The 27,041-nt window shown below is 47.6% G+C and overlaps 1 protein-coding gene across 3 annotated transcripts in view; it reads left to right on the top strand.

Annotated features, from left to right (window-relative positions):
- Nucleotides 1-27,041, top strand: part of SPNS2 (SPNS lysolipid transporter 2, sphingosine-1-phosphate) — a 182,657-nt gene that overhangs the window by 20,718 nt on the left and 134,898 nt on the right. The window lies entirely within an intron of this gene.

Here is a 27,041-nt window from a genome sequence, read left to right on the forward strand (position 1 = left end):
CCAAAGGCACCTTGTGACTCTGGTTCCTTTTTCAGTCTAGGGCCTCGTCTAGCTGAGGAAAAATAAATCTGTTTTCTAATCCAGATGCAGCCGAAAGCTTTGTGGTGATTGTGGGCAGGTGAGAGGAGGGTGAGCCTGTGGTGGGCCGCGAGCTGGAGCACAAGGAGCTGGAGTAAAAGAGCGACGCTGAGGAGACAGTGCCTTGAGGTGCAGGGGTTGCTGTGGGCAGAGAGCCTCTCAGAGCAGCGGCCGGAGTAGGAAACCAGGACGCTGACCTGATAAACAGCATTCTGCTTCCTCCTTCTTAAAACGGGGATGCGTGTACATTGTTGGCAGCCGTGTGTCAGTCCATCAAATAGGCCAGCTCTCTGTGTGTGTGGAGTTGGACTGAAAAGTCCTCTGTAATTGAGCTGCCCTGGATTCTTTCTCAAGATGTTTTCTTGACCATACAGGCTGCAGGCGGCTGTCACAAAGCCCGCAATCGGGTGTTTCCATAGCCTTTCTGAGGGCGGGGGAGAGGGGAGATGTCCTAGGACCATGTCGGGAGGGTTCAGATTATAGGCCACACCAGCCAGAGCTAGGGAGGTCCCAGTGGCACGGACAGAGAGTGGCTGGGTGGTAGAGGGAGTACACGCTGTGCACGTGGCAGAGGCTTGGCGCTCTCTGACTGCAACATGGAAAAGCTTATTGGGGCCTTTGAGAGTTGGGTAGCCTCCCCACAAGAGTGAATGCCAGGGGAGTGGGCATTTCTACACCAAGGGGTTCCAGCGTGTGATAGCCACGCAGCTACCCCAGAGAAGAACTATGAGATTTCTCAACCTGGCAGTAAAACAACCGTGAAAACACATGTTCCCCGACACGGTCATCTTTATTCAGAGTAGGCCCCTGTTCTCTGGACTCCTGCGCAGCTGGCAGCATTGATCCTAGGGATGCGGATGATTAACCTGTTAACCAGTAAGCATCACCCTTACCGGGTGATGCTTGCCAAGTAGAGTTAACTGGTGGCCCAGCTGGCGGGGGGGAAAGGGAGCGTCACGCCTGGGACACTCCGGCCTAGTCAGAGCAGCCCACACCCAGTGGCAGGCTTGGGCTGGCCGGACCAGCCCTTGCCTACACCGGGGGAGGGGAGGAGGACGAGAGGAAAGGAAGGCCCATTGAAGGTGGTCTGGGTTCTTGAGTGCAGTAGGGGATAGGGCATCAGCCTCAGGAGCACAGGGTGGTGGGTTCAATTCCGCAGTGGCTGGGCAGCTGATACTGAAGCGCCAGGTTCAACAATCCCTTTTCTGGGGTTGTGAATGAGAGTAGCTGCTCAAGCCATAGGCTAACAGATCCAGACTCTGCTAACCCTGGGCTGACATTGCTGTGTGGATGCTCTCTGAGTCTATTTCTCCAGCTGCTAAATGCAGGTAATGCCTCATATTTGTACAGGCCATTGCAAATATGAAGCAACAAAGACTCACAAGGCCCCTCTGAGGTAGCCCATTATTATTATTCCCTATTGTCTGCTGGAAATGGTGAGATATTTGAAGGACAACGAGCAGCAGAAATTATAAAGACTCGTATCGCGTGGTGGTTGAAACAGCTTTTTTAAGATAACGCCCACCTCCCCTATTGCTGTTTCCACGGCTTACTCTTCTCTGGGGCGCTGTTCCTGGCATGCCTGGGCACCAAGCAGAGGCAAATGAATGTAGCCTCAAAAGGTGAATGGGTTCATTTGCATGTTTAATTCTCATCTCGCCTCACATTCACAGCTGATGTCACGGGAATAAAATGTAAAGCTTCCCCAGCATTGTGCATACAGGATGTTGGTTTTTTTAAAAGACGTTTTCTTAAAAACAAGAGGATGAACGGCACAGGAGCACCAGCACTTGCATGACATCATCTGTCAGAAAGTATCAGTCAGTGTCAAGGAACTAGAGGGAGAATCACAAGAAACCCACTCAGCTCAGAGCATGTAAAAGGCAGAGACGCTCCTTGGGCCTGCGTGTAACTAGAATGAATACCGGAGACCCTAGCAATGGAGTTTCCCTCTGATGAAATATTGGTGTTCAGTACAGATCCCAGGGATAACTAGGCGCATGTGCTATTACCACTGTTTGGGCAGTAAAGAATCAGGCATGGGATCGGATTCTTTGGATACATCTATGCTACAGCTGGAAGCATGCTTCCTAGTGTGAAGTATCAGAGGAGTACAAGTTGAACCTCTCTAGTCTGGCATCCTCTGGACCTGACCGGTGCTGAACTTGCCGGACTACGGGAGGTCAATATTGCCTAGCAGCATTACCAACCTTTCCACTGCTGAGTAGGCTCTTAGAAGTCATTGAGGGGTAAATTAGAGCGAAAGAGCAGCACAGAGCACTGCGAGCCAGGACGGGTGGCCGTCAACAAACTTTATGGGACTGCAGGAAACTTGGCCACACCCATGGTAAGTGGACATTTGGCTAACTAAAATCCTGCCGGACCACAGATGTTGCCGGACCAGAGAGTGCCATACTAGAGAGGTCCACCTGTAGCCATGTTAGTCTGTATCTGCAAAGACAACAAAGAGTCCTGTGTCACATAAGAACATAAGGACGGCCATACTGGGTCAGACCAAAAGTCCATCCAGCCCAGTACCCTGTCTGCCGACAGTGGCTAATGCCAGGTGTCCCAGAGGGAGTGAACTGAACAGGTAATGATCAAGGGATCTCTCTCCTGCCATCCATCTCCACCCTCTGACAAACAGAAGCAAGGGACACCATTCCTTACCCATAATAGCCATTAATGGACTTAACCTCCATGAATTTACCTAGTTCTCTTTTAAACCCTGTTATAGTGCTAGCCTTCACAACCTCCTGAGGCAAGGAGTTCCACAGATTGACTATGCATGGTGGCTACGTCTAGACTACGTCTAGACTGGCCCCTATTACGAAATAGCCATGCTAATTTCCAACTTTGGAATAGGGAAATCCGCGGGGGATTTAAATATCCCCTGCGGGATTCAAATAGACATGTCCGCCGCTTTTTTCCGGCTTGAAAGTAGGAATAAGAGATCCTCCGGAAAAGGGCTTTATTCCGGAGGATCGCGCCAGTCTAGACGCTCTTTTCCGGCTTTTCTCCAAGCCGGAAAAAAAGCAGCGGACATGTTTATTTGAATCCCGCGGAGGATATTTAAATCATTTCACGAGGAGTAACGGTAGTTCGAACTAGGAAGCCTAGTTCGAACTACCTAGTTCGTGCCCCGTGTAGCCGCGCTGCACGGGGTTCGAACCAGCGGGGTTTTAAAAATGGCGGCTCCCCGCTTATGCAAATGAAGCCCGGGAAATTCAAATCCCGGGCTTCATTTGCAAGTGCGGTATGCCTATATTACCCCGTTAGTTCGAAATAGCGGGGTAGTGTAGACATACCCTATGTCTTTAAGGTGCCTCAGGACTCTTCATTGTTCTTCCTAGTGCAAGTAGACAGACATTCAAGGTCTGCTGGAGCTACCATGCTAAAAATAGCCATGTAGTTGAGGGACTCCCTGCCAGCAGCTCTGGCTCACTGCCTGAATACAAACCCACCTGAATCCTCTCTGTACATACCTAAGCAAACCACTGTCTGTGGTGCTGACCAATATTATCTCATTGTTTTCTCATGCTCCCCTGGTCACGATTCCATTCATCTGTTCTCTCTTGTTGTAGATTGTAAGAGCTCTGGAAGTCTTTGCTGTCTTGTTCTCTCGTCGTACTGCATCTGACACCATAAAGATGGGGCTTCGAGGTGCTACCGCCCTGCAAATAATAATAATAATAGTCCCAACCCCAGGTTACTGGTATTCAGACACCACATGTCAGTCTTGCAATGAATCGTGAGCAAATGGGGTTCTTATTATATGTCTTCTGGGATTAGGGTATTTTGTAGCATGTTTTCAATCTTATCTCCACAGCCATGGGGCTAGAAACCCAGGGGATGTGTGTTTCAGTGGAAGCTGAGATTCTCCCATAATCAGTTAACATCAGGAGCTGGGGCTTTCGGAAAGCACCAGACTGTGAATGAAATCACAGGAGCTGAAAGCACTGGGATTGTTTCTTCAAAAAGATGCAAGTTGCGGCAGCATCTACATCCTGATCAGAGGTGAAGCCAGACAAGTGTCTGCGTGCAACGCCAGAGAGAGCTACACTAGTGCCCCGACGCAGAGCGTCGACCAAAATCAGCACCTCCCATTTCCACAGCTGAACTAGTGGAGAGGCACCTTAAAAGCCTCCCCATTGGCTTCCCAAGAGCTCGCTTGTGCAGATCATAAGTCCAGTCTTGAGACGCCTGTCCAGATCTCCTAGAGTCTAGTAACGCGATTAAATGTTCCAGAAGGCTACATGATTGTACCATTACACTGCCAGTTGTCAGCTGGACAAAGGAAAGCTATTCAGAGCGCCAGTGGCAGCTGATGAGTCTTTAACATGCCCTTTTCTTGCTGAGACACCATTACTTCCTGTAGGAGTTCCTCTGCTGGTCGCCTCAGCCCCCCAGACAAAGTTCAGAGGTTTCCCGACAGCTGCACACACCACTGGGGGAGAGGAAATGTTGCAAGTAACAATTTTCTTGACAAAGAACATGAGTGGAACACAAAGTATAGATTCAGAACTAACAAGCAAATTTGATGAGGACTGGTAGGAAAATGCCATTTGTTTCTGTGTTTTTAAGCAATTTCTTCCTTACCCCCCACCCTTCCCCTGTATGTTTAGCTTAATGGAGATGAATTATACACAGCAGGATCCTCAAGTCTGTCACTGTGTTCAGCAATGCCTGTACCTCTAGCTCTGGCACCTCAGATGACTTGCCTGAAGCATCCCCCTGCTAATACCACAGTAAAAGCCAGTGTTAAAAATAACCCAACCCCCCAAACCTGCAAAAGTTATACAGAAACAGGGGGAAAGACAAGTGCCACCTGTTTTTGATAACTCTCTATTTCCACTACCTCAGAGGCATCCTGGTTGTCTTTGAAGATATGACAGTCCTATAACACCTTACCCATGAGAAAAAGATATGACCATTCCATGCAAGTCCTTCCCACAAAGAGATAAATTAATTACCTGCCTTGGACTCCAGGTTGTCAAACATAGAATCATTGGGTTGAAAGAGACCTCAGGAAGTCATTGAGTCCAACCCCCTACGCCCAAAAATCCAACTAAACCATCCCAGCCAGGGCTTAGTCAAGCTGGGACATAAAAACTTCTAGGGATGGAGATTCCACCACCTCCTTAGGTAACTCATTCCAGTGCTTCACCACCCTCCTGGGGAAATAGCTTTTCCTAATATTCAACCTAGACCTCCTCCACTGTACCTTGAAACCCTTGCTCCTTGTTCTGCCATCTGAGAACAGCCTCTCTCCATCCTCTTTGAAACCCCCATTAGGTTGTTAAAGACTGCCATCAAATCCCCCCTCACTCTTCTCTTCTGTAGACGAAATAAGCCCAAATCCCTCAGCCTCTCCTTGTAAGTCATGGGCTCTAGCCCCCTAATCTTTTTTATTGCCCTCTGCTGGACTTTGTCCAAGCGTCCACATCCTTTCTGTAATGAGGGGCCCAGAATTGGACGCAGTACTCCAAATGTGGCATCACCAGTGATGAATAAACTTCTCTAGATCTGCAGGCAATGCTCCTCCTAATGCACCCTAATATGCCATTAGTCTTCTTGGCTACAAAGGCGCACTGTGGACTCATATCCAGCTTCTCATCCGCTGTAATCCCCAGGTCTTTTTCTGCTGAACTTCTGCCTAGCCAGTTGGTCCCCAGCCTGTAACAATGCTTGGGATTCTTCCATCCCAAGTGCAAGGACCCTACACTTCTTGTTGAACCTCATGAGATTTCTTTTGGCCCCATCCGCCAATTTGTCTAGGTCACTCTGACCCTCCCGCATTTCTACCTCTCCCCCTAGCTTAGTGTCATCCGTGAACTTGCTGAGGATGCAGTCCATCCCCTCCTCCAGATCACTACTAAAGATGTTGAACAAAACCGACCCCAGGGCACTCCACTTGATTCCATTGCAAGAAATTTCTCTTGGGCTCATTGTCACCTCCCACTCCTTTTCCTACATCATTTCTCCCAAGCCCTGTTTCTCTGACCTATACAAGAGCATGGAGAGCGGGGCCATTGACTTAAATAACAAATGAAAGTTGCCAGTGACAAACAGTCTGGGCAATGTGTGTGCAGGTCTTTACAGTGAAAGTGCTGATTTCTGTAGAGAGAGGGGACTGGTTTTGGATTCACACTGTGTTCATCAGCTGTGATTTCCCAACAGTCAATGCTCCATCTTAAAATGTGAGCAATAAGCTCAAAATAAGAAATACAAAATCAAAACCAGTAAATGGAGCCCTACATTAAACTGTAAGTAATGGAGGAGAGGTTTGTTTTAAACTGCTGTTTTAAAACGCCTGTAATACTTGACAAACTGATTTGGGGGAACACTTTTTTCTGACCTCTGCTTCCTTTTTCCCTTTAGCGTATGCATTTCTGTGTTCTTCGTGTTCTCCCTAGCTTTGCAAAATGGCTCAGCTTTGACCTGATATTTCAATGTAATTATTAGAGTATTAAAATGCTGCTCAGCTGTTTCTAGAATTGAGAACTCCACTATTCCTATTCCATGGTCAGATGTTCAGCCCTAAGGGCTGAAGACAAATTAGATAACAATGCTTCAAAATCTGAACAGTTTTCAGAATCAGTGAGTGTACTCTAAAAATGCACAGCCTATAATACCATGTGCCTGAGGTAGCAACATCTTTTGCTACCATACTTACGTTCCAGGTGTGCCATAGGCACTAGTGGGAACTTTTGTTTTTAAGTAGCTGTAGCAAGGGGTGTGCTTTGGGGGGGACACTACTGCGAGTATCAGTTCATGGTGAATTGCTCAGAGACAGGGCTACCACAGCTCTGGACTCGGGTTCCTACTCTAAGGCACCAAACCAGTCACAAAGAGACCTTTTGGTTCACCACTCACTAACAAAAAGTCATATGAGCAATTTCCTCATATACGCTCCAGTTCTCCTGTGTCACCACCAGTAACGTTAGAGAGACGAGAGGTTCTGAAAACCAATCTCAGCAAATAAAAGCTTCTTCTGATTCCAAAGGACCAGTCATATGCCCACGCCAATTGAAAACTCAGTCCTTACCCAAAAATCATAGGATCCTAGAACTGGAAGGGACCTCAAGAGGTCATTGAGTCCAGTCCCCTGCCCTCACGGCAGCACCAGGCACTATCTAGATCATCCCTGGTAGATGTCTGTCTACCCTGCTCTAAAATATCTCCAGTGATGGAAATTCCACAACCCCCCAAGGCAATTTATTCCAGTGTTTAGCCACCCTGACAGTTAGAAAGTTTTTCCTAATGTCCAACCTAAACCTCCCTTGCTGCAATTTAAGCCCATTGCTTCTTGTCCTATCCTCAGAGGCCATGGAGAACAATTTTTCTCCCTCCTCCTTGTAACACCCTTTTTCTCCCTCCTCCTTTTAGATCCTTGAACACTGCTATCATATTCCCTCTCAGTTGTCTCTAAAGTAAACAAGCCCAATTCTTTCAATCCTCCTCCCACTGCTCATGTTTTCTAGACCTTTAATAATTTTTTTTACTCTAGCCCTTCTCAGTTCCTTCATATCTTTCTTGAAATGTGGTGCCCAGAACTGGATACAACACTCCAATTGAGGCCTAATAAGCGCAGAGTAGAGCGGAAGAATGACTTCTCATGTCTTACTCACAACACTCCTGTTAATGCATCCCAGAATCACACCATATCAGTCTGTTAGCATCTAAAATCAAAATGCTTATTTATGAAAAGAAAGAAAGAACAAGTTAATTGTTTAAGGAATCAAATACATACAACAATTGCCAAGTTCTGGTGCAGGCTTGCAGCAGTGATGGAATAAACTGCTGGCTTAAGTCAAGTCTCTGGAGCAGTGCTTTAAAAAAAAAAAAAAGGTGCCGATACTCCAGGGAAAAAATTGTTGAGCAAAAAAACCCAAATGCACACAAACCGGGGTGGGGCCCGGCATTGCCCTTTTAAGAGACATGTCCCCCTTTAAGACACAAGGCCCAGCCGAGTGTCGGACTTTTGCGTACAGAGGTGCCGGTTCTTTCCAGATAAGCTTTGACTGGAGGTGCTGGTACTGCCTGGCAGTACCATCATAAAAAAGCACTGCTCTAGAGTATATCCTCATCTTGGGCGGGCCGATCAGTCTGTTGTTTAGAGCTTCAGTATGTAGCAGAGTTCCTCCAAAGGAGAAGCAAATTTGAAGATAAAATTGAGATGTTTTTGATGCCTTTTATATCCTCTGTCATGTGGAGGGAATTGCATGGTTCTTGCTGTGGAAAAGTACAACAGCAAGATGGTGTCTGGAGTCACATGAACTAGTTACCCACTGTCCTTGTATAACTTAGTTCTTTCTAGGAGAAGCCATTGCTACATTGCAGATTGAAGGTTTGCAGTAAAGCCCGTTCAGTATAGTTGGGTACCTCCCATGCTTCAGTGTCTGCTTCATAACCTTTCTAACGATCTCCTGTTCAACATTTGCCCACGATTTTTGCCAATTTCAAGCAGTGGTTGCAATAATGATCACAATCAGATAACACCACCACAGTGTCTCGATTTTGCAGCTTTTTGATGTTGTCAGAAGTTAGTTCTTTCTTGGCTAGGTCCACAGTGGAAATTGGTGTTCATTTCACAGGGGAAGTGCTATGAGAACTCCCAGGTGATCTTTTGCGATGGGTTTTTGTTTTTTATTAATTACAGGTTGTTGTAATGAACATATGGCCAACACTAGGCATGGGGACAGGGACCAAAGCATTTCTCCCTCTTTCCAAGACTATACAAAGCTGGTGAAGATGGGTTATTGGTGGGTTCACCTCACTCTTCCTCTGCTTACATTCTGTCCCCCTTCCTTTGCAAGTCCATGCTTAGTGCCAGACCTATCAGAGTCTGATGAAGACATGACATGGCTGTTGACTTTAATGGCTCATAGTAGTGCTATGAAGGGGCCTTATCTGCACCATGTTCGTCCTTCTTAAAAGTTATTTCTCGCTGCTTTTTTCCTTCCTGTCAGGAAAAACAGGAATAGAAAATTGCTCAATATTTTGTGTGTAGCCATTTCAGGCAGGTCACAAGAGATTGTCCAAAACTGCTTGTTTAACCACCTGGGTCTAACCACAGTGAAGTATTTAGACCAGTGTTTCTTAAACTGTGTTCCGCGGCACACCAGTGTGCCGCAAGGCAGTTGGAGGTGTGCTGCAGAAAACAACAGAATTCAAAATGGCCACCCTTAAAGGGGCAAGCAACCTTTTTTTTCTCAATAACTTTCCCTCCCGACCCTTCTCCTCCCGCAACCTTTTTTTTCTTTCCTCAACAAAAAATCCTTGGTGTTCCTCATAAAAAAACATTGTTTGGTGTGCCTCGGTCTTAAAAAGTTTAAGAAACACTGATTGAGACTGAGATTTTCAAAGCTGCCAAAGTGATCTGGACATGAAATTCCCTGAAAGTGAATGCCATAGGGGGATACCAGATTTCCTGACTGACTTTGAAAATCTCCACCTCAAAGTGCAGTTGCTATCTAAAAAGGCATCATCATCCTTCATTTCACAAGCGCCCCTGTGGAGAGTGTGTTAGCAGTTGCAGCTCCTTTCTTTACGTGCCTCCTGTTTTTATTTCTAGCTACTGCTTCAGATATGGGAAACGGAACAGTAATCTCTTCTGGCCACACACATACACTCAGCAATGGGAGTAGGGGAAGAGTTCCCCAGACTGCGTGTGAGCAGGTGCTGTTGCAGATCAGAGAGCAGAATCCAGGGTGCCTGTTGTCAGGGTGGAGTCTCAGCGGTTGGCTTTTGCCTGTAAAGCCCAATGGTCTGTGGTTTGCTTGCTTGTGAGGCCACCCCTGTGTGGTATGATGACAGCTGCAGGCAGGAGGTTGCTTTCCCTTGGTCAGCGGAAAAGGGTGATGTCAGGGTGTTTTCCATATTCATCGATTCCAAGGCAAGATGGCACCCCTGTACTCACCGATCTAGTCTCACCTCCTGTTGAGCACAGGCCGATTGTAAGTTGCGCGTTGTTTCCTATCTGAATTTGTCGAGGGGCAGCTTCCAGCCATTAAGTTGTGTTATACCTTCCTCTGCTGGCCTGAAGAGCCCTTGATGAAACATTTGTCCCCTGTGCAATGTTACTCAAGCCATCTCTTCGCCTTCTCTTTGTTAAATACAATAGAAGGAGCTCCTGGAGTCTACCACAGTGGGGCATGTTTTCCAGTCCTTTAATGATTCTTGTGGCTCTTTTCTGAATTCTCTCAAATGTCTCCACTTCCTTGAACTGTGGGCATCAGACGTGGACATGGTATTGCACCAGTGACAAATGAAGAGGCAAAATACCCGCACTGCTCCACTTTCTCTGCCCCCACTAGCTCTGAACGAGCTGTCTGCCAGAGTAGTGTGCAGAACTCCTCTGTTATCCTGGGTGTTTTGGAAGGGGCACTGAGGGTACGTCTACACAGCAACGTTATTTCAAAATAACTAATGTTATTTTGAAATAACTTAGTCCACGTCTACACAGCTGGCAGTTATTTTGAAATAATGTCTGAGCTGATTAGGCCTCAGTTGGAGTATTGTGTCCAGTTCTGGGCATCACATTTCATGAAAGATGTGGAGAAACTGGAGAAGGTCCAGAGAAGAGCAACAAGAATGATTAAAGGTCTAGAGAACATGACCTGTGAAGGAAGACTGAAAAATTTGGGCTTGTTTAGTTTAGAAAGAAGAGGTCTGAGAGGGGACATGATAATGGTTTTCAAGGATCTAAAAGGGTGTTATAAGGAAGAAGGAGAGGACAAGAAGCAATGGGCTTAAATTGCAGCAAGGGAGGTTTAGGTTAGACATTAGGAAAAACTTCCTACCTGTCAGGCTGGCTAAACACTGGAATAAATTGCCTAGGGAGGTTATGGAATCTCCACCACTGGAGATATTTAAGAGCGGGGTGGACAGACATCTACCAGGGATGATCTAGACGGTAACATCTCGAGGTCCCCTCCAGTTTTAGTTTTCTATGATTCTATGAATGTCGAAATACTGTCAGGCTGGAGGACTTCTTACTCTGACTCCTGTAACCTCAGGAGGAAGGGAAGACAGGGGTAGAGTGCTCTACCTCGAAATAAGTGCTGTGTAGATGCTCCCAATTTTGAAATAAGCTGTTTCAAAATAACCTACACAATTGACATCACTCAACTTACATAGTTAATTTTGAATTAAGCCCTGCTGTGTAGATGCACCCTGAGTGACTGGGGAGACTTGTTTGTGATTTCTTTATTCAAACTCTTCTGTGCATTATGCTGTGATGTCTCCGTGCACATACAGCTTCACCCTTCTAGGTGCTCTGTTACATCCCTTTCAATTTCTAAATGGTCATACGTGGCTAGCAGCATTGACGTTTTCCTCATGCAGACCCTTTCTTGTCGGTGATGATGTAAGAGCTAGGAAAGGCATCGATTAGCTGCCAGATTTCAGGCTGAGTTGTTAGAAAAACATTTTTCATTCATTTAAACTGTAGACATTTTATTTCAGATTCACTGAGAGACCACACACATACCTGCCTGTGCCTCTATGCCTTGGAGAGCCAGACTCTTCAGCTCTGTACAGTATTGATGACTAAGCGATTGGAGCACCTTCTTCCTTTTGAAACCTGGCCACACGTGGATGCCGAAAGTTAGACACCTAAGCTCTGTACTGAGCCACCCAAATAACTAATCAGAGTTGCATCTGCCCTTACAATGAATAGAGACGGTTGGGCCTGTTATGCCACTTTTCACAGCAAGAGAAAAATCCTTCTGGTAAACCTAAGTGCAGTTCCTTCTGAAATGCGCGATGAACCCGTCTCTTGATCTCCTCTTGCTCTGATAATTATACTAAATTAATGACCAACTGGTTCTGTTGTCAGCACTTTCCAAAAATGTGTCTCATCTGATCCCAGAGGGTGTGTCTGTGCAGTAGTACTTAACTCGAAATAAGCTACTCGAAATTGAGTGATGTCAATTGCGTAGCTTATTTTGAAATTGGGAGTGTCTACACAGCACTAATTTCAAAATAGAGCACTCTTCCTCCAACTTCCCTTACTCCTCGTACAATGAGGGTTACAGGAGTCGGAGTAAGAAGTACTCCGGCTTGACAGTATTTTGACACTACAGGCAGTCCCCGGGTTACATGGATCCGACTTACATCGGATCCCTACTTACAAATGGGGTGAGGCAACCCCGCACTAGCTGTTTCCCCCCAGCAGACCAGGGAGACGCGAAGCTAGCGCCCCCCCCAGCAGACCAGGGAGACGCGGAGCGGCTTTTCTCAGCAGACACCTCAGCTTGAGAATAAAGGACTGAGGGAAGTGAGGTGTGGGAGAATAAAACTGAGCTCTGGAGAAATGTTTGGCTAGAGTTTCCCCTATAATATGTACCAGTTCCGACTTACATACAAATTCAACTTAAGAACAAACCTACAGTCCCTATCTTGTACGTAACCCGGGGACTTCCTGTATTTTGAAATAACTACCGGCTGTGTAGACACGGACTAAGTTATTTTGAAATAACACTAGTGAATTCAAAATAATGTTGCTGTGTAGACATACCTTGAGAAATAAAAACTTTAATCCTGGCCCAGTTTTAAGACGTGAAAAAAACCCTTTCTGTTCAAGGGGAGTGAAAGGTTTCTGCGTGTTCTGGGGCAGAGGGGTATGAGTATTTCTTCTCCAGAGTCTCCTGTTCACATGTTCTTTAAAGATTTCATGATTAATCTCTCCAAGGGACAATGGGTAGTATTCAGCACTGTCCAGGCAATATTATGCAATGTGTTTCGAGCTGGAGCAGTGTTGGTTTCCAGAAGAGATGGAATTGAAGGAGGTGTTGTCATTAGGGTTGCCGGGTGTCCGGTTTTCACCCGGACAGTCCGGTATTTGTGGCCCTTGTCCAGTAAAAAAAAGTCAGTTTTTCTTCAGACAGAAGGCGGGCAGGGACATATTTCCTTTTGCTCAACAAGTTTGATCTCCTGGGGTTTGGTTTTGTTTTGTTTTGTTTTGTTTTTTGCTGAATAATTTTGGTCCCCTGGTTTTGGGTTTTTTTTTGCGCTCAACCAATTTTTTCCCCCGCCATGTTCGGGATTGTTTGTGAAAGTATCTGGCAACCCTAGCTGTCATTCAGCAATTAGAGACAAGAGCGGAGGCAAGGAGCCGAGATAGCTTTGCTGCTGACTTCCTACACAGTTGCTTTGGGCAAATCACTTTGCCCCTATGGAAAGTGTGGATGATGCTCCTGTCTTGGGGGGTGGTGGTGGTGTGGTGAGTGCGGGGAAGCTGTTAGGGTTGCCAGATGGTTGAAACAAAAATACCAAACGCCCCTCCCCCCCCAAAAAAAAAACACTGGGAAAAAATTCTGTTGAAGGGGGAAAAAAAGGGGGGGGGAGACCAAAGTTGTTGAGCCAAAAAAAATAAAAATAAAATAAAATAAAAGAGCATTAAAACACCATGTCCCCTTTAAGAGTGAGTGCAGGGATAGGAACAGGGGCAAGGTTGAGCACTAAGATCCAGAGGAAGCATTGCTTCCCCTGGGTCTTCTGGCCGGCAGCCATTTTGTGCCAGCAGCCTTGGGGAACCAGGTAAGCATGGGGACTGGGATCGGGGGGGGGGGGGGCTGGGGAGGTCTTGGGCGGGGAGAGGCCAGGCACTGAGTGTTTGTAGGGTTGCCAAGTGCCCAGCATTTTCACCTCCTGACCAGGGAAAAATTCAGGAAATACCAGACAGCTCAGGTGTCCGGTATGCTCTGAATTTTTTTACCGAACAGGAGCCGAAAATACCGGACTGTCCGGGTGAATACTGGACACCTAGCGACCATAGAAGCTGTGCATCCTAGTGGATGGCACACAGCCCTGGGATTCTGAAGAGCTGGGTTCTGTTCCTGACTCTGCCACTGACCTGCTAGGTGGTCTTGGGCTAATCAGGTCCCTTTGTGCCTCAGTTTCCCTCTCACCTTCTTTGTGACGCACTTCGCTCTCAACAGGTAAAAAGTCTTATACAAAAATGTTGTGCTATAACTCACAAAGTTCTCCTGATGTTAAAGGGATGACTCACCAAAGCAATGGGCTCCTGACTACTCGCTCTGGTGAGTTTCTTTGCAACAGATTACTCCTCCCCTTCCATCCCAGGTTTTCGTTTGTTCAGGGCACCAGTGAATTTTGAATCCCACCCAGCACCACTGATAAGGCAAAGCTGAAACGCCCCTGTCTATGGTAGGCATCCTGAATGCTATTTGCTCTGGGATCACATTTGCTGCCTGCTCTGTGATTTGCTTTGAGCAGAGAGAGCCTTTTATGTTTCCCTTGGCAGAGCCTCAGCATGATTTATCACCTTCCTGTTGTCCCGAAAAATGTCGCAAGATGGAAAATGGTTAAAACAGGCCAGAGAGAGTTGTGGAAATACAGAAATAAATACTGCCTTGACCCAAGAGGAACTTTGTCTTTCAATAACGAGAAAATATATCCCCTGACTTTGTGTTATTTTGGCTGCATGTATCTCGTAATGATTCTTTACCTTCCCTTGCCACCTTTCACCTGATGATTCTAAGCAGCTCCCAAGCATTTCTTAACCAAGCCTCCCAACACCTGTGAAATAAATGATAATTATCCTCTACTGGCTGAGGCTTCGCATTGTGGAGTGAGTAAATGACTTGCCCAACGTCACACAGCGATTCAATGGCAGGCTGGGAACAGAGTGGAGTGGTGTTGGCTCTAGTACGCTGTAGTTAGTTACTACACTCTATTCTCATGTAAACATATGAAAGCTGCTGACTCCTGCTGCACACACGCACATACGTGTACACCGGAACTTGTGCCGACAGTGTATCAGCAATGGCGCTCTCATAGGAAATATTTACAAAAATGTCACGGAACTGGTTTAAAAATCTGTATGCACACACACGTTTAAATACCTCCCTTCCCCTCCCAATGCCGCATGTGACTCTGCGAGTCATTACGACGCTTTCTGGACCTCACGCAGCTCTTCCTCTCAAACGCATCTGTGCTTTATTAATTAACCGTACAGAAGCCACTTGCTGTGTCAGCCAGATGAGTTTGCAGAGATGCTGCTTCGAATAACTAATGCGGCCCTCTGTCCGTTGGGCACCGTACTGGATCATTCCCCCCTGACCGTGACCCGGAATGAAATGTAAAGTGGAAGCCCATCCCTTCAAGCTGGTGTGTTTATTTCATCTGGAGCCGGGTCTGTGGCGGCGCGGGGGCAGGTGCTGGATTGTGTAGTAAAAGGATGTTTTCCATCAGTCCGTGGGCTAGGGAGAAACCGCTCCTTCCTGGCCTGGCTCGGAGGGGAGAATAGGCGTGATGAGAATCAATACGCTGAAGGCTGCAGTGGCTACTTTAAATAGCTGCAGAAGAAAACACAAGGGGGTTCCAAGCGACTGCTTTGACAGCGTCACAGTCGTGTACCCTCAGGCCTCCGCGGCAGAAGGGATGCCTCTCTCAGGTCATGTGGCGATATGAAAGGAGCCCCTGTAAATGGGATCTCCTGATTTATTTGCAACATGCCTAATATGCTAACACAGCGCGTCCCAGGTAAGGTTAGGGCTTTGTCACAGTTCTTTTTGGTAAAAGTCACAGACTGTGGTCAATAAATAGAAACCCGTCTGTGACTTTTGCTGAAGATAATGGGGGATGGGTTCTAATGGGGGCAACTGAAACGAGGGCAGAATGGGATGAGAGACATGGTAGTGAATGGCTTGAGCACCTCAGAGCTACAGGGCCCCTGCCGGCTGACAGCTCCGGTCCTGCTGCCCTGAGCTTCCGAAGCAGAAAGTATCACGGAGGTCTCTGAACGTCATGGAATCCAGGACTTCGGTGACAATCTTATCCTTACTCATAGGACCCTGGGATAGCTCAGTGCCAAGAGGAGCGGAGTTAAAAGGCTGTGTTTAGTGCAGTGGTCCCCAACGCCATTTATGTGTGCCCGCCGAACAATCTGAGCCGGCCCCGCCCCCGGGCACGTGGCACATGCGTGGTGCCGGCCCCGAGCACGCAGCGCATGTGCTGGCCCCGCCTCCCCGGGCGCGCGGCCCTGCCCCTGGGCGCCTGGCAACCCCAAAAAGTTGGGGACCACTGGTTTAGTGCATGGCTGCACCACAGATCAGAGACGGATAAACGAGATGGACAGGAGAGGAAGGCGGAAACTTCTAGGAACTGTGCTCTAGAAAACCTGGGAGAAAAGAGAAAACTAAGAAAGTGGCTTTGCCATGGCTTTATCTGGAAGACGGCACTCTTGCAATACTTCCTAGAGAGTTCAGCAGCGAAGGCTTCAACAGAAATATCCAGGGGAAGATGCCGTTCTGGGAGAATTGACACAAGGGTGGGTTCTTTTATCTACCCAACAGCTTCTTTGGGCCAATAGTATTTGCACTTTTAACTTAAAACAAGATTCCCTGGGTGATGAGGCCGTGGTGGCATATTCTATGAGCGCTTTCCTTTTCAATATTTTTCTGTGGGCAGAGCGAATAGACCTAACCTTTAGACTATGTCTATACTGCAGCCTTCTTCCTCAAAAGCTTATGGAAATGAAGCGCGGAGTAGAATATTGCCACGCTTCATTTGCATAATTAATTAGCAGCCATTTTTGTGCAAGAGGCTTTTTCAGGAAGAACGGCTCTTACGCAAGAGGGTTTTTCTTGTGCATAAAGGAGCCGTCTGCACAGCTCCTTTTTGCACAAAAGCCTCTTGCGCAAAAACAGCTGCTAATTAATGATGCAAATGAAGTGTGGCGATATTCTACTCCGCGCTTCATTTGCATAAGCTTTTGTGGAAGAAGGCTGCAGTTTAGACATAGCTTCCGTGTGCTGTTGCCCTAGAGAATATAGGTTCCAATCCAGCTTGGGGCCTCCCAGGGGGAATGATTTGGTGGGTGTTCACCCATATTGCAAAATGATGCAGTTGTGAGTTTGAGATCAGAATGGTGGTGCATTAACAGAGCTCCTTGGGAGCCCAGGCTTGGGATAGCAGGTGTGTTCGTGTTAGGGAGGGCAGAGCAGCAGGGAGCAAACTTGTCTGACACCTGCCTGACTTATCCTATTCCATCCAGCACTATTCATCCTTCACTTCCGAGAACACAGTGTAAGACACAGACCTGCCTTTGGAATCTGCATAAGTGGGAAAGAGATTAGAAAACACTTCTTGGCTGTGTGAGAACACACCAGCGTGCCCTGGGCAGCACCCGGCACTTGGCAATTCATTGTGAGGCATTGCTAAGGGAAAACAAAATGCAAACTTGCAGCGAGAGGCAGTCGTTTTGAAGTACGTCGAAGCTCAGTGTGTGTTTCTACAGATTTGATAGAAAATCTCCTTAAATGGAAAAACTGGCTGTCATCTGCAGTAAAGCATTATCCCATGTGTTCACCCCCATTTCAGTCTTCGGTGCTCTGTGTACACACTCTGCGACTTACAGGCTGCCTTTCTCACCCAGTCCCTGGTGCCTTGAAAAGCCCCTTTATAAACAAGGGGATTTCTTAGTCTCCTGTAGGTGACTTTTTGTTAAAAGTGTGGCTTGAATTTTGTAGTGATGAAATGTGCTCGACTGATGAGCTCAGAGAATTAGCTCTGTGCACATAGTGTAGCACAACACATGCTCCTCAGTGCCCCCTACCCATCCTCTCCCCTGCTGCTCTGCCGATATACCTAGACTCTGCCATGACCCGTGTCAGAAGATGAGAGGGGAGTGCAGGCCTCCATGGACCACTTACCCCTTGCAGAGCCTGCTAGCTAGGGCTACGGCTACACTACAAACTTTTTCCAGAAGAGGAAATGCCAATGGAGCTCTCATTTGCATATCTCACTCTCTCATTTTGCCAAAGAGGTTTTTGCGCAAAAAAGTGCTGTGTAGACGGCGCCTTTTTGCGCAAAATCCCTTCTTCCAATTTTTGAGGAAGTCAGGATCTTGTGCAAAAGGTTTTTTTGCGCAAAAAGGCGCTGTCTACACAGTGCTTTTTTGCGCAAAAACCTCTTCTGCAAAAAGGATGGGAAGAGAATATGCAACTGAGCGCGCGAGATATGCAAATGAGCGCTCCATTTGCATTTCCTCTTCTGGAAAAAGTTCGTAGTTTAGCCGTAGCCTAGGAGACCCATTTGAGGCCTTTGCAAGAAAGGTCTATAAAGTGCAAAGTACCATGCTTAGGAAGGACAAAAAATCAGTTGTACAGATACTAACTGGGGAATAACGAGGCAGGCAGTAGTATGGCTGAAAAGGAGCCAAGGATAGTTATCGAGGATCACAAACTGAATGAGTCAACAATGGGATATAGTTTCCCAAAAGGGGTATATTAACAGGCATGTGGTAAGACATGAGGGGCTCGTCTACATTAGCCCCTTTTCCGGAAGGGGCATGGTAATTTTTGAAATTGCAATAGGGAAATGCTTTGAAGTAGGAATAAGATCCTCCGGAAAAGGGCTTTTTTTCCGGAGGATCGGGGCCAGTGTAGACGCTCTTTTCCGGCTTTTCTAAAAGCCGGAAAAAAGCGGCGGACATTTTTATTTAAATGCCGCGGGGGATATTTAAATCCCCCGCGCATTTCCCTATTGCGATTTCAAAAATTACCATGCCCCTTCCGGAAAAGGGGCCAATGTAGACGTAGCCGAGAGGTAAAAGTCCTGCTCCACTTGGCATGGGTGAGGCCTCGGAGAAGTGGGTCTAGTTCTGGGCACCAGTTTTTAGGAAAGATGTGGACAAGCTGGAGGGAGTCCAGAGGAGCACAAAAAAGATACAAGGTTTAGAAAACCTGATCTGGGAGGGAATGATAAAAATCAGATTCTATTTAATCTTGAGCAAAGGAGGCTCAGGAGGGACCTGATAAGTCTTCAAATACATTAAGGACTGTTTTAAAGAGGACACCAATCAGTTTTTCTCCATCCACTGAAGGCGAGACAAGGAGTAATGCGCGTAATCTGCAGCAGGGGAGATTATGGCGAGATATTAGGAAGAATTATAAAGATAGCTAAATACGGGAAGAGGTTGCCAAGGGAAGCTGTGGATTCCCTGTCCCTGGAAGTTTTTAAGAACAGGTTAGACAACCCCCTGCCGGAAATGGTCTAGGTGTACTTGTTGTTGCCTCAGAGTGAGACACTGGGCTAGGTGCCCGCTGAGGGCTCTGTTGTTTCGGTTATCCTACGGTGCATTTGGCGATGTCGTTCCAAATCTGATAAACTGGACGGAGATCTACCAAGCTTATCTAGAATCCAACATCCCTGAGATGGGAATGCACTGGACAGTGTGTGAATGAAAGAGGAACAGCTTGTCTTGTATTTGCAGCGAAAAATATCCCGCACTGTGGGTTTCCTCCATCTGGGAGACCTGAGATTGTTGTGAGGGCGGGATGGATGTCAGTGCCACAGAGACAAATCCATCAGACACGACAGCCAATAAATGAGTATTTTCGGCATTTGCATTCTTGTTCTCTGTGGCGTGTGACTGTTGCCAGCCTTGTGACTCTGTTACTCCAGGCCTACGACGTGCCCTGTTGCCTGCAACGGAGCAACAAGTCATGGCTGGATTCACATGTCATTTGAGTTGTGCTGTCCTTCTCAGTTCTGGTTTGTTTTTAATTAAGCTGTACCCAGGGTGACCATGTGAGAGAAATGACGGGTGGATGAATTCACCCTCTGAGTCTTGTCTCTGAGATTTGCTAACTGAGGGGTGATGCGCCACATCGGGAAGCTCCAAGGGTGCTGTAGTTTGTAGGGTTACTGGATGATTTCACAAAAAAGCTGGGAAAAAATTCTGTTGAGGAGAGGAAAAAAAAAAAAAAGCCCCGGAATAGGACCAGAGCTGAAATGCTGGCCCCTTTAATTCCCAAGCTGCTCTCCCTGCTCCAGCCAGCGTGAGCTGCGCCGCATGTGCCAAGCGGCCTTCCATCGGGTGCCCAAGCTGGGCCTTGGGAAAAACAGAAAATACCAGACATTTTAGATGACTGGTATTTTCTGAATTTTTTACTGGACAGAAGGTGCAAATACCAGGCTGTCCGGTTCAATACTGGACCCCTGGCGACCCTAGAGTTTGCAGCGTCATGCTCTTGCCATTCTTCAGTGGTTCACTAGGGTTGCCAGGTGTCCGGTATTGACCTTGGCAGTCCAGTATTTTCACCTCCTGTCCGGTAAAAAAATTCAGAAAATACCTGACACCTAAAATGTCTGGTATTTTCTGTTTTTTTTTCCTGCCAGGAGGAGAAAATACCAGACACCTGGCAACCCTATGATACACTCAGCAACTGGGCCCAGTTCCCGTTCTCCCCCGGACCTCTGCCCCGGCCCCCCTGCTTACCTGGTTCCATAGGGAAGCTCCCTTCTGGCTTGACCAAGAAAACAAGATGACCGCCGGCAAAAAAACGAAAGACCTGAACAAGGGGAAGCAATACCTTCCCTGGGTCTTAGTGCTCAACCTGTTCTCTTCCTGTCCCTATTCTGACTCTGCACGCAATTAAAGGGGCAATGCTGTTTTAATGCTGTTTTATTTATTTTTTTGCTTAACTCTTGGGGTTCCCCCTTTTTTTTGGCTCAACAACTTTGATCTCCCCCCCTCTTTTTCCCCCCTCAACAGAGTTTTCTCCCTGGTGGGTTTTTTTGGGTGGGGGGTGTTCGGTATTTTTGTTGAAACCATCTGGCAACCCTATGGTGCACACACCGAGAGGAGGGACGGTGGAGCCTCATAGGCCACCGTGGAGGTTTGAATAAGCCAACCTCAAAGGAAGAGCCTGGTGAAGGCTCAGGTCAGGCTGGGACATTGAACAGGGTGGGCCAGGACTCTGAGGGGACACTGAGCAGTCTCCTCCCAGGTGTTTCGCAGGCTGGTTCTTTGCTTACATATCCACATTCGAACCGTCAGGAAGGGATTAGCCCAGTGGTCCCCAACCTTTTGTGGCTGCCGGGCGCCCGGGGGCGGGGCCACTCACGTTCCAGGCACACGGGCAGGGCCGCACACGTGCCTGGGGGTGGAGCCGCACACACGCCCGAGGGCGGGGCCACCCATGCGCCGCACTCCCAGGGTCAACGCTGCTCCTGTGCCGCGTGCCCAGGTGTGGGGACGCCTATAGTCCGCGCGCCCAGGACCAGCACAGCCCTTGCGCGTGCACCCGGGGGTGGGGCTGCCTATACGCTGCATGCCCTGGGGCTGGCACCGCCCATGCGCCATGCACCTGGGGGCAGGGTCGGCCCTGATCACTCGGCGGGCGCACAGAAATGGCCCAGCGGGCGCCATGGTGCCCGCGGGCACCACGTTGGGGACCACTGGATTAGCCCAACGTCAGCTTGATACAGTCCCCAGGGATATTTTCTTCTTTCTCCACAGTGTGGAGTGCAGGTCGCTTCCTAGGATTATCTGCGTTTATCTCCCTTGATCCTGGGTTGCTCAAAGAGCAAGGAGTTGGTAGGAAAACTCTCAGATTTGGGTTGGTTAGCGGCGACAAAGATCTGGGACTCAAACTTAATCTCTTCTTAATCTGCCATTTTACCAGTGGGAGCTGTTGTTGGGGTTGTGGATGGAAGGCATTCGGATTTCACACAGCTCTCCTGCGTGCATTGACTGAGAACACAGCACCCTCCATCTGATAGGCACAAGGTTTGCTTCCCAGCCAGAGCCCTGCACTGTAATTAGGGAGATCAGGGATTTGATTAGGGTGTGGCCCTGCCACGAAAGCACACACAGAAAGCAGGATTAGCAGTCCTGCCCAGTTTCTGGGAACGGCATCTGGGAAGAAATGTGGAGTATGACTTCAGTTCCATAAATGAAGGATGTCAGGGCTGAACCCCAGTTAAACCTTTTCTGGCCGTGTGTGTGATAGCACTGCCGATCAGCTTTCTTGGTGCTTTCTCATGTCCTCAGCTGTACCCAGGTGCCATGTGTAAGAAGGTAAATGAGGTCCCTGAGTAGAATTCTGCCAGTAAAGGATGTTTGCACTGGAGTTCAACCCCCCAGGATAACTGCATTGATAAGCCCTTACTGTAAGCATACTTCATGAGTGTAAATAGTAACTTGTACTGAGCCTAATGGACAGAGAACTAGGACATGAGAGTGTGGGGTTCTGTTCACTGCTCTGCCACTGGCCTGCTGAGTGACCTTGGGCATTTCTCTGTGTCTCAGTTTCCCCCTGTAAAATGGGGCTAACACGGACCTTCTCTGTCAAGTGCTTTGAAATCTTCAGCTGAAAAGTGCTGCTTAACACCTAGATACTGTTCTTATCTTACACCTCATTTGAAACTGAGGTAATCTACCATGGTGTAAGTTTTCTTATCCTGCCATGCCACATTTACACTAGGAAATGGAGGCTAACACTTCACTGTAGAAAAGCCCACAATCATTTCTACTTACACCCTTACAGAGAGAGGTGGTGAGTTGTTTTTTAAATATTTTTCCTCTCTTCACCCCTTGGCTAATTCCATTCCTCCTGTCTGATGCTTAATTACCTGTTACATCAGCATGTGGAGATAAGCCACTGGCCTTGGGGATGAAGGAATAGTTCAGGTATCTTCCCATAACGATAATGATTATAAAAAACTGAATGGAAAGAAATGGGTGTGACAGGCCATGCAGCGAAACCTGTTTTCCTGTCCCGAGTAGGAATTTTGTGGCATATCAAATGAAATGCTTGCCTCAGTGCTTTCCTGTGCAATAGCCAGCAATTTCCTAAACAGAGATTCAGATGCATAGCAACTACTGCTCCACAAAGCCCCATTGAAAAGACCACCGCAGTGAAGCAGGGAGGTCTCCTGGGCGGAGTGGCTGCAGCTGTTTGTTCTCTGGTTTTACCTCCCTTGTCAAACAGTCTCCTGAGTTGAACCTCAGACCCATCCCTTTTCCACATATGCAAACCTAGAGGAACCTCTCTAGTCTCCGGTGCCATCACAGCTGACTCTAAAGCAGGGCTACTCAACTTTGGGAGGCCGGGGGTCACAATGATACTCACAGCACATGCTGAGGGCCACAACTTAAGTGTCGTTGCATATATATGCAAGTATATGCAAATAGCTTCTTTCACACTGAAGGGCATGAATACAAAAATAAAGGCAAGACTACACAACACACAGGCCCCATTTAAGTCAGTTCTGCTGATATGAATAAAATTCAACAGCTACCACGTGTTGAGTAGCCCTGCTCTAAGACTTGGAACCCGCTCAGTGGTTTTGTTGTGGTCCTGGTTTTTACAGATTCTCAAGCAGCTATTGCAATGCCCTGAAGGGTCACAGCACTGATTCTCCAAACACTTGGCTCACTTTGACCTGACCTAGATTTTGCTTGACAAGTCTCTTCAGCACCCAGCGCTGTATAGAGATGCCGTTGTGGATGTAAAGCCATGTTTCTCCCAGCGGCCTGCGAAACCACTTGGAGAAACCTGTTCACTGGCCACGCCGGTTTATTTACTTCCCAGCGCCATGGCCATGGAGCCTTGTGGCTCCTGTAGGCTCCGTTTTGCCATTTGCAGCCAAGGGGAGCCACGGGAAGCAGTGGCCCGGCTGATGCCGCTTTTAAACTTTGTGCTAGGCACTCAGCTATCACCCTGATACTACTCTAGAGCAGGGGCAGGGAAGAACCCTTTTTTGAGTCAGGAGCCACTGATAGGGTTGCCAGATACTTTAACCAAAAATACTGACCCCCACCCCCCCAAAAAAAAACGCCGGGGAAAAAATTCTGTTGAGAGAAAAAAGGGGGAGACCAAAGTTGTTGAACAAAAAACACATAAAAAGACCCCGAGAGTTAGTAAGCAAAAAACAAAACAAAACAAAACAAACCAGCATGACCCCTTTAAGAAATGCTTTTGAGGCTTTTTGGCCCTAACAGGCTGCCGGTGGCCGCCCACTTTCTTGTCTTCTTGCTCCGGGCGAGACAGCTCCCCTGCAGAACCAGGTAAGCATCCGGGATTTTTGCCTCCTAGCCAGGAAAAAAATCAGAAAATACCGGACATTTTAGGTGTCCGGTATTTTCTGAATTTTTTTTACTGGACGGGAGGCGAAAATACCGGACTGTCCGGGTCAATGCTGGACACCTGGCAACCCTAGCCACTGACTCCCCCCCCCCCCGAGAAATCATTTGGGGGGGCGCACACATGTGAGGAGCAAAGTGAGAAGCCTCTGACTGAGAAGGAGAAAGAAACTTCCCACGTTCCCAGTAAAAGCGGCGAGGAGTCCTGTGGCACCTTGTAGACTAACTGAAGTGTTGGAGCATAAGCTTTCGTGGGCAAAGACCCACTTCGCCAGATGCATGTCACTCCTCGCTGTTTTTGCAGATTCAGACTAACACGGCTACCCCTCTGATACTTGACACATTCCCCGTGCACATCAGAGTCAGGGGAGGGGCAGGCTACTAGGTTTTGTATGCTCCCGCCCTGAAGGTGCCTGGCTGGGGGCTGAAGCCATCACAGGCTCCCCCGCTGACCTCAGGGGCCAGATCCAGGCAAGCTGGGGGGGTCACATCTGGCCCCCAGCCTGAGGTTCCCCACCCCTGCTCTAGAGAAACAGAACTGAGCTAACGATGATAGTGCAAATAAGCAATCCTAGTCATTTCCTCCTCTGGGCTTCCTACTGCATCCTGTCTTCTCTGGGTTGGCCTTTGTTTTGTCTTCTGCCTCCCCACGCACACCGGGAGCGCCCACCAGTGTCCGATTCAGCTTCGAAGCTCTTTGAGGCTCCGGATTTCTTGTCTCTTTGTTCAGGCCTGGGCCATGATGGTGCTTGACAAATAACACTCTGTAATAAAACGAATGAATCTGCATATGTGTGTCCTAAACCCATCCCTTACAGGAACAGTCCGTGGCAAAAAGCCATTTCTCACGAAGGGCGTTGCCTGCCTGTTCGCTAGTCACAGCTGTTCCCAGCTCCTCCCGAGACGGGGAGATGAACTTTGGAGTTAGAAAAGACTTTGTCAGCCACGTTCAGCGGCTTCCCTTTCCCCGGCTGCATCAGGTGTTGCGCTCCAGTGGGAGGCATGCACGCACCGCTCAATGAGCAATGGGATTCTTTCCCATGGCCCTGGAGTGGGTCCAGGCTATCCCCGCCTTCCCGCGGCACAGAGCAGAGAAACAAAGGCACCGGTGTTGCTGCTGGTTTTCCTTTCTTTTCCAAAAAAATCTGTCCTTTCTTAATTGTGTCCCTGACTCCTATTAACGTTCCGAGTGAGTCACCAGCAACGTGGCAGGCAGAAATAAGCATAGCTGGGCAGGGTAGAAAAAGAGAGGGGTATTTTCCCAGCGTTATAGCTACACGTCGAGGAAGAATGCTCTCTCTTCCACTAGAGAGAAACTTCTGTCATTCTCTGCGTGTGTTACATCAGTGGCTTCCTGCTGCCTCCAGTTTACTATTCCGAATCCTGTGTCAAAACACCTGTGCTCCAAAGGGAATAAATACCAAATGACCTTAATGTGCAATAGGAAATTCATGCCAATTAAGCATGCAGATCTCCATGAACCACATGAGACTTTCTCTCCCACTCCACTTGGGACCTGAGGAGTATGGCTCAGCTGTGTTTCACTGACGAGCGTAGAGCCCTCCCCAACCCCACAGCCCCTGCAATTACACCCTCTGGAGTAAGCAGACCCTCTAGCTTGGTAACCAAAGAGATGTGGGCCAACCCTAGATTTTATCTTGGGATTGAAGTGAAACAATGACTGGAACTTCAATAGCCATTCAAACTGCAGCCAGATGGAATTGCTCCTTAGCACACGGCTGAGCCTGAGGGATGACAAAAGGAGAGGAAAGCAAAATAAAATACATTTTCTTTTTCTCTCCTTTGACACTACCATTGTCCGACTCTTTTAAAGGGTTAATGTTGCTTTCTGATTAAACCAGTCCTGTCCTGTGTAACCGCTGAATGAAGGATAGTGACACAGTGGAGATTTATCTGTGTTCCAGTAACAAAACAAAAGCTCTGGAGTGGTTACACCCTAAAATTGTCAAACACAGCAATGCTTTCAAAGCAACCTGAGTCCAGGGCAGAGTAGAAATGAAGGCAGATGCTACCTTGGGGCAGACATCTAAAACTCTGTGTCATTCCAAAAATGAAGGAAAGGAGTTGATGGTGGGAGCTATGAGACTGAATAATTGTTGAGGCGCAGAGATTGGAGTCATTCTAAAAGCATGCTGAAAGCTGTTGTCTTAAGAAAATGGTGCATTTTTAGGTGACCCAGTTGGGACACACAATGGGTTTCGATTCTCTTTCTCTTTGTTCCCTTTTCTGTTGGCTTTTTGTTTGGTTGGTTTTTGTTTTGTTTTAATTCTTGATTGTTTTCCTCATACCTTCTGGTAATACTTGTTCCTGTTCCATGTGTCTTTTTTTAAACATTTTGGCATGACTCCTGACTGTTCTGAAAGTTAAGATGTTTTATGGCCAGTGAGATCCAGTTAACTCAGAGAGTTTCTTCCGGTGACAGATGAAGGATGAACAGAATCATACTGGTGAAAAGCTGGGGCTAGCTTTTGAGCTGGATCTGAACTTGTTCAGATGTTGAATGTGGTCGGGAAAATGTGCCAGTTGCTTGAAGAGATGGTTTCCGTGCATTTCCTGGTTTTGGTAGAAGCCACAAGCAGCAGTTTCACAAATTGGTCTATCTGTGTATTGATTGCTGTCTAGCCAAATCAAGGAAGTGTTAGAAATTGAGAAAACAAGTGAGTGTGCATATTCCAGGCCAGGAAAGTTGGAGTAACTTTGCTTCAGCTTTGGACACACATGGAAGTGTTTGGATCCTTATCTGACCCAAAAGAAACCTGAAGCTTTGGAGATATTTGCCCATCATAAGTAACTATAAAAGACAATGCTGAAACAACTCAGCACACCTGGGCTACGTCTAGACTGGCCCCTTCTCCGGAAGAGGCATGCTAATTTCTCACTTTGGAATAGGGATATCCGCGGGGGATTTAAATATCCCCCGCGGGATTTAAATAAACATGTCCGCCGCTTTTTTTCCGGCTTGGGGAAAAGCCGGAAAAAAGCATCTAGACTGGCACGATCCTCCGGAATAAAGCCCTTTTCCGGAGGATCTCTTATT

Source organism: Pelodiscus sinensis, chromosome 21, assembly GCF_052426305.1.
Source record: "Pelodiscus sinensis isolate ZL-2025 chromosome 21, ASM5242630v1, whole genome shotgun sequence".
In the NCBI taxonomy this organism is placed as follows: domain Eukaryota; kingdom Metazoa; phylum Chordata; order Testudines; family Trionychidae; genus Pelodiscus; species Pelodiscus sinensis.